A 12,641-nucleotide genomic window follows, 5' to 3' on the forward strand; every position below is an offset into this window, starting at 1 on the left:
CGCTTCAACCGCACGCGAGCTATCTGTCGGACATCCACCATGTTGGAGGTACATCGCCATTCTGTCATGCAGTGAAACATCTTGTAGTGACATCGGTAGAACTTTACGTAGGAAATCAGCATACGTTGCACCATTTAGATTGCCATAGATAAAATGGGGGCCAATTATCCTTCCTCCGATAATGCCGCACCATACATTAACCCACCAAGGTCGCTGATGTTTTACTTCTCGCACCCATCATGGATTTTCCATTGCCCAATAGTGCCGTTTTACGTTACCGCTGTTGGCGAACCACGCTTTGTCGCTAAATAGAAAGCGTGCAAAAAATCTGTCATCGTCCCGTAATTTCTCTTGTGCACAGTGCATAACTGTATACGACGTTCAAAGTAGTCGCCATGGAATTCCTGGTGCATAGAAATATGGTACGGGTGCAATCGATGTTGATGTAGCATTCTCAACACCGACGGTTTTCAGATTCCCGATTCTCGCGCAGTTTGTCTGTTACTCATGTGCGCATTAGCCGCGACAGCAGCTAAAACACCTACTTGGGCATCATCTTTTGTTGCAGGTAGTGGTTGACGTTTCACATGTGGCTGAACACTTCCTGTTTCCTTAAATAACGTAACTATCCGGCGAACGGTCCGGACACTTTGATGATGTCGTCCAGGATACCGAGCAGAATACATAGCACACGCCCGTTGAGCATTTTGATCACAATAACCATACATCAAAACGATATCGACCTTTTCCGCAATTGTTAAACGGTCCATTTTAACACAGGTAATGTATCACGAAGCAAATACCGTCCGCACTGGCGGAATGTTACGTGATACCAAGTACTTATACGTTTGTGACTATTACAGTGCCACCTATCACAAAGCGAAAAAGTGGTCCAACTAAAACATTCATATTTCTTTACGTAGTACACGAATATGTAATAAAAATGGGGGTTCCTAATAAAAAAAACGCAGTTATATCCGTTTGACGTATGGCAGCGCCATCTAGCGGGCCACCCATTGCGCCATCTGGTTTCCCTCTTCAAGCTAGACGAGTTTTGTTCTTTGTAGTTTTTTCGTTTGAAGCTTATTTCGTGAGATATTTGACCTGGTCACTATCAATGGACCACCCGATATATATATATATCAAAATAAGTATATGTATCAAAATAACGTTTTAAGAAGTGTAAATTTCAAGAACTCCCCTTTCCTGTCCCATGTAAGGTCACAGTACCGGAAAACCTTTTTTACAAATCAGTCATATGCGAATGAAATGTCGTGTCAAAATTTAAAAGCTGTTGATACGGAACTCATGGAGATTTAGAATTTTGAACAAACGAATATTTACATTTTTATTTATATAGATTTCAACACATCTCAGCCATACAAAATTAAACAGTTTCAGCAACTATCTTAATGAAGTTTCACTTGTTTTGTCTCTTCACTCATTGAAATTTCTGAAATATACACAAAATAATACTCGTAATGATGTAATGAAGTGTATTTGTTAAATGCTCTGTCATTTAATAAAACTGCAACTTCAAGAAAAATGTATGTAAGTTTATGTCACGGATTAAGTATGCTGTAGAATACAAGTAACCACTATGACTCAACTGTAGACAATGTCTAACTTTGAGAAGTCTGTATAATGTGAGAACTCCCATTGCTGCTGTCATAATATCTGAACTTCGAGCCGTTGAATGAAAGAGCACCAGCATACGTGTTTTTCCTGTTCCAGCAATTTCCGTGACTGTGGATCAGCACTGTGTCTCTAGTAGGTAGCATTGTTGTTGTCTGCAATAACACCATTCGTGTGAGGCTGGGTGGTGGGGGGCGGGGGAGGCGTCGTTCTTTTTATATTGTAAATATAAATTCAACGACTTTTCTGGTAAGAAAAAGTGTGCAATTTTAAGACGTGGTGTTGTTCGGACAAATTTTCCTCTCATCAAACGTTTGTTTCCCTTGAAAGCTAAGGGAAGAAAAAGATCTGCATTGTCTCTGTACATGTAAGGAAGATGTTGGCATTATCAGTGAAATGAGACTGAAATCCTTGTGCTATTTGTCGTGGGCATTAGAATAACAGGCACGTACAGAGAGAGAATTTTAAGTGTGTACGAAGAGACCTAACTAACGAAGTCAAACACTAGCAAAATTCGGTAACAAAGGTTGTCAGAACCCTGCTTTTCTAAGAACATAGGAATTACTTGGAAGCAATAAACGGACTGTGTTCTAAGCAGTTTTAAGAACGATCGAAATACAGCAAAGATAATGCAAAGGTCTAAACAATATAATAGGAATGAGCTATTAACTGTAGTCAATGCATAAAATGCGGTGGAGATTGTAAAGATCTTCTGTTCGCCGTGTAAATTTATGCAAGATTTTCAAATAAGGCAAAAAGAGATTTCATCGAACTAGTATCAACATCCAGCACAAACTTATTAACTGAGATCAATTTTACTTTATTTGTCTTCGTTAGACAAACATAAGACGTACAGAATAAAATGATCTCGTGCTTCCTGCAGCGTCTAGTGATTAAAATGCCACGAGCTTTCTTTCGACCAAGTCGCCCTTTTCTATTGTCAAGTGGAATGATTGCTGACCGTTTTTTCTGTGATTTCGGTTCCCCACAAAGGGGAGGACTGGCTGCGGATGAAATTGCCCTCCAGCCAAAAGTTACATAGATTTAAAAGATGTTTAAAAATATTTAAAAATGGGAGAAAATACGTGATTTTTTACGGATCACACTCGTGTCAGATATTTACGATTACGTAAAAACGGATGACGACAAATAAAAGTTAAAAAGAAACAACATTGTTGGACGATATTGACAAACTTTTTTAAACATTATTGATGATTTTATATTACAGTAAAAATAGTCACTTTTGATAATGTGAATGATGCTATGGTGTAATCTTGAGGCACGAAATGATCATGACCGTTACGAAGATAAAATGAGATTGTGACTATGGGGCCCTCTGCAACCGCAGATAGCGAGTAAAAGTCAGCAAGGCGGAGGAAGGAGGAGGGAGAAAAGTGGAAGGGTCGCGAGATGTCGAGTGGTGTGATTAGGACCGGAAAGAGGTGAATTTCTCGTTACGGATTTCAAAGTTGGCAAGTTGGTGGTTGAAGTCTCGTCACGGGAGAACGGATAAGGCATGAAGATGCACGGAAAGTGGGATGTGAATGTAATGGCACAGCAGGATACCTGGAATAGTGAGTAATGATGGGGATATTGTGTGCCTGCCCTGGGTTTTGCGACTAATATTTAGCAGATGATAGACAGCAGGTACTATGTGTATTTCTCTGTTCAGTGCAATAATGGCTGTCGACTATAAAGAAAGCACGTTGAAATGTATAGATGATTACAGACAAAGAGAAATCATATGGAATGCCCCTTCTAAAAATTATTTGGCTAAAAGTTTGAGATGTGATGCCCTGAGCGTCACGTATTAGATCATATGACTGTAAAGAATAAAATAAGTCTCGAAGTAGGAAAACAGGAGAAGAAGTCTAGAATTTTATGAAAAGTGCGTATGAGATCTATGGATCAATATTCATGTCGTACCAATTTAACAGCAAAGAGATTGAGGAGCTTGAAGTATGCACAAAATAAAAGCTGGAACAGGTGGAATGCCTCCACAAACTACTGGAAACTGAAGTGAATGGCACTGATGAAGCAAAAGGTAGTCTAGTAGATTGGGTACGAGTTTAGATAAACATCGAGCGACGTGTCACTTTCGGAGAGACGAATCGTATCGAACTCCCTTGCCCTTGGGGCGGGAACTTGCAACTTGTCCCTAAAAGGCGGAAGAATCAGCAATGATCAACGGCATGAGGATAAAAAAAGCAGTGTAAAACACTGCGTTAAAGACACAATATGTATCCGCAGCACATGAATAAGCCTCATGATGATCTCTTCAATGGCAAGATTCCGGACTAGTGCCCCGTTAGGATCTCTGCAAGGGGACTGTAAAAGTCGAGGTGACTGTGAGAAAAGATTCAGTAATCAAAGGAAGGATAACATTCTATGAATAGGGGAATGGAATCTCAGAATTTTGATGGTGGTAGATATGCTACAAAATCTGAAAAGGGAAATACAAAGGCTCAATCTAGAAGTGGGTCAGTGAAGTGAAATGGAGCGAAAACAATGATTTCTACTTTTATAGTCGGATGAGTACAGGGTAATATCAACAGCAGCGGAAAATGGTATAATGGGAGTAGCATTCGTTCTGAATAGGAACTTAGGGCGAAGAGTGAGATACTGTGAACAGTTCAGTACTAGGGTTGTTCTCATCAGAATCGATAGCAAACGAACACCAACAACAATAGTCCAGGTCTACTACCGACGTCTCAGGCAGAGGATGAAGGGATGGAGAAAGTACACGAGCATATCGAACAGGTAATTCGGTATGTGAAAGGAGATGAAAATCTAATAGTTTTGTGGGATTGGAATGCGGTTGTAGGGGAAGGAGTAGAAGAAAATGTTACGGGAGCAGTCAACATATATCGTGCGCAAGGACCACGAAGATAAGATACGAGAAAGTAGAGCTCGCACGGAGGCATACAGACAGTCGTTTCCCCCTCGCTCTGTTTGAGAGTGGAATGGGAAAGGAAATGGCTGGTAGTGGTATCAGGGCACCATCCGCCACGCGCCGTACGGTGGCTTGCGGAGTATCTCTGTAGATCCAGATGCAGATGTAGAATATCGACTTGGTAATAAGAACGAGAGATGAGACTAATTCTGAAATAAATTTCAGCTACTAATAGCAAATATACTGTCAAAGAGTCACAAGACGAGGAGGAATACTTGGGAAAGATCGGGAGATATTGGAAGATTCGAGTTACGTTACGTCGTGGTCAGGCAGAGATTGCGAAAATAGGTACTGGATTTAAGGCGTACCCAGGAGCAAATATAGACTCAAACCACAATTTAATAATGATGAAGACGAGGCTGAAGCTTAACATATTAGTCAGAAAGACTGAAAGCACAAAGAAGTGGGATACGGAAGTACTAAAGAATGAAGAGCTACGCTTGTAGTTCTCAGGCTATAGACACTATCGATAATGAATAGCTCAGTAGCTAGTTCACTTGAAGAGGAATAGACATTTCTACAAAGGGCGTCATTGAAGTTGGAAAGAAACACCTAGGTACAAGTAAGGTAGCTGCGAAGAAACCAAGGAAAACAGCGGAATTATTTCAGATCGGTGAAGGAAGGAAGTACCAAAATGTTAAGGGAAATTTAGGAATACAGAAATACAAGTTACTTAGAGAAGAAACAAATAGAAAATGAAGGGAAGCTAAGGCGATATGGGTGAACGAAAAAGTTAAGCAATCGAAAAAGAAATCATTTTTGGAAGGACTGACTCAGTATATGAGAAAGTCAAAACAATCTTCAGTGAATTAAAAGGAAGGGCGGTAACATTAAGACTGCAATGGGAATTCCACTGTCAAAAGCAAAGCAGAGATAAGGGGTCCAATACTAGAATCAGATTTTAAAAGAACTTTGAAAGACTTAAGACCAAATAAGGCAGAAGTGATAGATAATATTCCATTGCAGCTTCTCAAATCATTGACAATGTGGCAACAAAACGGATACCCACGATGGTGTGTAGAATGTATGAGACTGGCGATATATCAGAAGACGTTCGGAAAAAAAATCATCTACACAGTTCTGAAGATATGAAGAGTCGAAAAGTGCGAGAATCGTCGTACAATCAGCTTAAAAGCATATGCATCCAAGTTCCTGACAAAATCACATATGGAAGAATGGTTAAGAACATTGAGGTTCTGTTAGATGGCGATCACTTTCGCTTTAGGAAAGGTGAGGGCACCAGAGAACTCTAAAGTTGTGGTTGATAATGGAAGCAAGACTGAAGAAAAATCAAGACACATTCGTAGGACTTGTTGACTTGAAAGAAGACGCAAATGGCTCAAGGTGTTGGAAATGAGGAAAATACAGGTAAACTCTAGGGAAAGACTCGTAATATACAATATGTACAAGAAGCAAAAAAGAGCAATAGTACTGGAAGACGAAGAAAAAAGCGCTTGGATTAAAAAGGGTATAAGACAGGGGTGCTGTCTTTCGTCCCTACTGTTCAATCTATGCATCGAAGAAGCGACGACTGAAATAAAACACAGGTTCAGGAGCTAAATTAAATTTCAACGTGGACGGGTATCAATGATAAGATTCACTGATGACATTGCTATCTTCAGTGAAAATGAAATAGAATTTGAGGATCTGTCGAATGGAATGAACAGTCCCAAGAGTTCAGAAAGTGGACTGAGAGTTAATCGAAGAAAGACGAAAGTAATGAGTAGCAGCTGAAATGAAAAAAGCGAGAAACTTAACATCAGTTTTGGACATCAGGAATTAGACGCATGTAAGGAATTCTGTCACCTAGGCAGCAAAATAATGAGTTTCTGAAGAAGAACGTACGGAGCACAGAGCACAGCCTTGTATGGTAGTAAAACATGGACTATGGGAAAACCGGAGCAGAAAAGAATCGAAGCATGAGATGTGGTGCTATAGTAGAATCTTGAAAATTAGGTGGCCTGATAAGGAATGCGGAGGTTTTCCAGACAATCGACGAGGAAAGTAATATTTTGGAAACAGTAATAAGAAGGGACAGGATAATAATCTGTTAGGACATCAGGGAATAACTTCCATGGTGCTAGAGGGAGCGTTAGAGGGTAAAAACTGTAGAGGAAGACAGAGATAGCAATACACAGTGCAATTAATTAAGGACATAGGTTGTAATTGCTACTCTGAGCTGAACAATTTGGCACATGAGATGAATTCGTAGTGGCCCACACAAACCAGTCAGAGGACTGATGACATTAAAAATAGGTCATGAGTAGGTTATCAGTGGGCATACTAAGTGAGAACTGTTTTATCTCATAGTCACTGATAAGGGCTTCTGGTGTCAAGTCACACAGTTGGACGACTTTTAATCAAGCCCACGCTCCACACCCCAAGGGAACAACCAGGAATTGATCAATGTCACCCACGGGAACCTACACCACATTCCCTCTCTCCCTCCCCTCAACCCTATCTCCCCACCCTCCTCTTACCTACCCACAGATCATTGAGGTTGAAGCAATCCCATCCCATCTTCATCTTTTATAATTGGGGCACTTGAGTCTGATTAGAAGTGTACAACATAGGCAGAGGAACAGGCAGTGCCTATTTGTTAATTAAAAATTAATGATATTACGTTGAATCAGGTCGCTTGAGGCCTATTTGTAAATAAATGATTCATTATTAAGTGATCGTCTTCATTGAATGTACGAGCACAAGCCACACCCAAGCCAATATGTAAGTGCTCTCACTCTTGCAGATTTTTCATAATTTTACGAATGATTTACCCATTTTTCGTATTTGTCCTTATTTTTATATATTTTCCACAAGTTTACGTATTTCTGCACATTTTTATATTTTTAAAATATTTTCCTCTATGATACTTATTTTTAGAGAATTTCGTATTTTTTCAACAATTTTATGCAGTTACATGAGGTCTGTCCCAGAGCTCTCCATGTCATGTAACACTCCATTGCTGTCATGATGCTTTCAGCCAGTCACAATTCAGCATGTGACCAAAAGTATTCAAATTATTTATTGATGATAAACAATAAAATCTTTATCATTTCTGGTGTGTGTGTGTGTGTGTGTGTGTGTGTGTGTGTGTGTGTGTGTGTGTGTGTGTTAGTTAGTGTATGGGGCAGCAAAGCATTCATTAGTTGGTAGCAAATTTTATAAGCACAGCAGTTTTAGCAATTTTCAACCAAAGATATTGTACATATAAGAAATACAACCCTGAAATAGACAAAATAATCTTATGCTAAACCACCATTACATTACTATACTGTATGATAGTAGATGGGAAGTGTAGGTTCTGGCTGAGCTTCCATTTTGTAGCTCACTCACGCGTTTCACTCAGTTGGTTGCCAGAAAATCAGAACCTATCCAGAACCTACACTTTCCATCTACTAGAATCAACTTTTCAAGTCTAACTAATTTAATTTCAGCTAAATTGCTTGGAAAAATTACTGAAAATGAATATTTCTTTATGTCAGTTTCACCAGTTTTTCAGTTTTTATTTTGTCTTTCTTTCTGAAAATACATCAGAATAAAATACAAACAAATTGTAAAGGTTTCTTTAACTTTTTCTAATTATTTATTCATTTATATGGTTATACATTTTCGGTAAGTATTTTGTGCTGTGCATCGTAAGTTAAATTTTTCTTACCATACATCGTTACTTATGCCAAAGTATCAGTAGGAGTTTTTACATTATTAAAAGTTGCACAAAGTTACATAGTCGTTTTCTGTGAACTTACAATATACTTTCTAAAGTCATAAAGTAATTACATAGACAGGTCAGTTCGTTATGAAATTATATAGAGACCTGGCAATGTCTGATTTGAGTAGTGTAACTCGTTTAAAATCGAGACACGCATTGTATACTTTGAGAAAATTATTTAAAGGATTAATATTCCACATTTCCTGTGGTAAAATTTCGTTTCTTCCATTTTTCTAGTATATAATCTGTAGATTAACGTGGTCGAATAATGAAGAGTCAAATAACTGATTATGTTTACGATTTGACTGAAATGTAATGAATACGAAATATGGCACATAAAATTCCAATGAACTATAGTAACTCATGATATCTACTTCAAAATTTTTTGTGCCACTCAATACTGTAGCTCCTACAGTTTTAGTTCATAAAAAGATATTGGAACTTTTGTATTCTTGAGAATATGTTCTTGTTGTTCCAACTCACAGGTTGGTTCATCTTTAACAATTGGTATACGAATTTCCATCAATTCTATTACAATTTTTCCTTACCGAGGAAGTGTGTCATTAATATCAACTCCATCATTATTATAATCAGGTCACCTAAGAACTGCATCTCCAGAACTAGAAGATCTAGTAAAAATTACTGTTTAATCTCCTTCCACACAATTTGTTAATAATCTTAAAAAAATCCACCAAGCATTGATAATGGATAAAATACTTCATTTCTCTTGCTTCTTATTTTTCCATTATTAAGATTATGTCCTTCCAAGCTTATTTATCAGTAACAGATGACGTTAAATTCAATATAGCTGTTGATGAAATAAAAGGATGTTCGATTATAGATGAAATATTATTTCCTTCTTTTATGTCACAAAATCAAACAATTTTGCCACATAATCATCGATTAAGTTTTTATTGGATTTTCTGTCATATGTTGAATAATCTGGCTCTGATACCTCTGAATTAACTATAACAATTCTGAAGTTCATGTATAATTGTGTATGATTCGGATCAAGCCTTCCATCCCCACTATTTATTTCAATCTCTGTATCCTTGTTGGGTGAATTTAAATTATTTTTTGTTTTCTCATTCAAAGTGATTGTAAAATTTGAATGCTTGTAGTTTAGATTTATCTTTTTCAACAGATGCTGTATACTTTAAATAATCAAATAAAATTGTAATGTAATGTGTTATTTTCTTATTTGTTGACTATTTTTATTATTCATCATTATTATTGTTTCTTTAAAATTTTCAGCTGCTTATAAAATCCATTTTCTTTAACAAGATTATTTGGTTTTCAAGTTGTTATTTCATTTTCAATATATTTTTTCTTTCCTTTCTTTGGCTCTCGTCTTTGTGAGTGACACAAGGTACCGTATGGAAAATATGCCTGAAATGAATGTAGAAATTGAGAGGGATTGTGGAGTGAGTCATAACAAGCATATTTCACTTAGTAATCCACATCCACATCCCCGAGTGTACGGCGCCAGGTGTCAATGAATAGTGTCCCGCACCACCAGGAGCGTAGGCACACAACGTGCCATCCAAGCCATTATGGCAGCAGGTGCCTGTCTAACGGAAAGATAATTGTTTCTCTCCAAAAATCCTGAAAGCCAATAGGCTCCAGCTACTTTCTTTTGTGCCCAAGATGCTGCCATTTTCAACTTAAAGTATTCTGCACAAAGATACCCCATATTTCCTGCTTCCTCTTTAGTCAGCCCAAACATAAGTTCACTGGATCTTATAATAGAGTCCCTGAATGTTATTTTCTGACTGTCTGAAAATACCTTCATATGTTTAAAGTACCCAGATGTAACTTCTCAGTCTGTTTCGTTTTTCTTTTTGATGAATCGAGAGAAGGTACAGTTACAAATATTAAATTTTTTTTCAATTTTTCCAGTAGAATAATCGCCCTTTCCTCCTTTCCCCAGAACCACAGCGGCTGCTTTTTGCATCACATGTAAAGATGTCAAACCTTTTTCTGTTCTGCGTATTTAACGATGCATATTGTTTATCGTAAAGTAAAATTTTAATTTGAGTAAACGTAAATTATAAGAAGAAGGGAACTGAAAGCACTACATTAGCCGAGAGGCTTGATACGTCTACCTAACCAAGAGTGGGGTATGTTGCAATACTGTGTTGCAACATGCAACTCTTCGCACCGCGATATGAAACACAAGTAAACTTCTCGACAATCACTTTACAGTAAAATCGGTTATTCATTGTTAAACTACAAACTGGAACTATTTATCAGCTGTGAAATTTAATCTATGTCACCGAAAGTATTAGTATATATACAGCGTTTTTAAAACTGTAAACAGTCACGCACCAAAGACGATCTCAATGAGAGAGAGGAAAACGTCTTCTAGAGCCAACTCCCACCATCAGGTGAAGATACCACGTACCTGAGAGGGTCTCCACATGATGGCAGCGCCTGATAGGATACTACACGAAAAAATGCAGATGTTGCGTTATACCTCTGTTATAAGTGTCTCTCACTTCCCTAAACCATACTGGTTTTCTTTCGATGAAGACACAGTCACCCAGCAGAAAAACATAGCATTCCACCAAGAGATCATAACACGACTGTCAGTAGTAACTCTAACCCAGTCTAGGTTTTTACTGTCTTTCTTAAGTAGAATATCCGAGTATAGGATTGCATCTTTCCATTCAAACTACAGTCTTCCTCAACGTATACATGTCTAGCTAAAGTATAAAACCAATGTATTCTAATTTTAGGAGCTATAACAGGAAAAGGCGACATGACGATGTGATAAACACTTTAGTTCGTCCCAGACCAAAAATTCCAGAAAGACATTAGGGCTACATATAAGAACACTTTAATGAATAGTTAACTAAGTCTGCATGACACATTGCCTCCTTAATGTATCAGAAAGGTGTAATTTTTTCTATGTCTTTGCCTACAAGACAGTCAGGCCTCTAGACATGTATAAATGTTCTTTACATCCCCAGATTTACTGTCACTAGAATTTTCCATTTCACAATACTAGCAAAAAAACCTAGCATGAGGTATTGTACCCAATACTGATTTCCTTTTGACGAATAGCCAATCATCTACCAAGAGATAGTTCAAGGCAGAACTGTCAGCACAGCTGTTTAGTAGTTCATGAAATCGATTTCCAGCTTCAGTTATTAAAACTATAGACATATAGAGCATAATTTTATAACCCATTGTCAGCCCTAAGTACCTGGAATGTACGTGCACCCACACAGGTCAACAGTATTTATTTTAATTTTCTGAAATATGTTGGTATAGATCGCACATCAATCTGCCTCGTTATTGCTAAATGTAAAGGATAAACATTTTAATGTATTCTAGTATAGCAGTATGATCACAATGACCACCAACAGCAAAGACACTTCACTAATGATGATCATTCATACTAGTAGCCAAATCCCTTTGGTAAAGATTATGATGATAACATTTCCAGTTATGTGACAAGCTGGTCATAATTTCCAAATGTAATTGGATTGGCAGGTCTAATACACTACTTTGTGTGTTCCATGATGTGGACACCCCAGAGCCATGCGGTGGGATGTATGTCCAGTAGCAACACAAAGCATGTGTAGTGTAACTCAGCACACCAAGTAATGCATGCTTAGCAGTGCATATTTATTGAAGCAGTAGCTCTGATGTCATATAAAAAATATGAGGTTCCACTCCCAAGCCCAACAACCATATGGAACAACATAACAATGATTCCCTAGCCTGGAGGATCGTCGTAATGTGTGGATGACCGTGATACTGTTTTAAGTAGAACAAAGACATAAATGTCTTGATAAAACAACATCCACAATCTCGACTTTGACCCTTAATAATTACTTACCCTGCGATTATGCACTGTCGGTAGTAGCAGTAAATGCACTATTTTATGTATGTACATGAATGTATTCCAAATCATTTCCATGTTAAATAATTAAAATTATAGGCAGGTAAATAAAATTTCACACTAGGCTCTCACATGTCAAACACACATTAGCCGATTATTCTTATCTGTAGCAAAGACAATGAGTAAAGAACAAAAATATGGCGGCACTTCCGCTCATACCCTCTACGTGTAGGGTAGACTGGATGCAATTTTTTCTATGTGAACTACGCCACTCAACATGTATATAATGGAGTAAATTCACTTTCAAACCACCCAGATCCACTTTTATGTCAAGGGTGTAATTGCTTATGTAAATAACAATACCGTGTGAGTACAAAATCTTAAACATTAAAACCGTATGTTGGTGACAGGAACTCACAGGCTGACAGATAGAGCCAGATTAGTTCAGCTGCAAAGAGACATAGCTTAGCACAGCATGGCAGTAGATATGAAGC

This window comes from Schistocerca piceifrons, chromosome 6 (assembly GCF_021461385.2).
Source record: "Schistocerca piceifrons isolate TAMUIC-IGC-003096 chromosome 6, iqSchPice1.1, whole genome shotgun sequence".
Taxonomy (NCBI): domain Eukaryota; kingdom Metazoa; phylum Arthropoda; class Insecta; order Orthoptera; family Acrididae; genus Schistocerca; species Schistocerca piceifrons.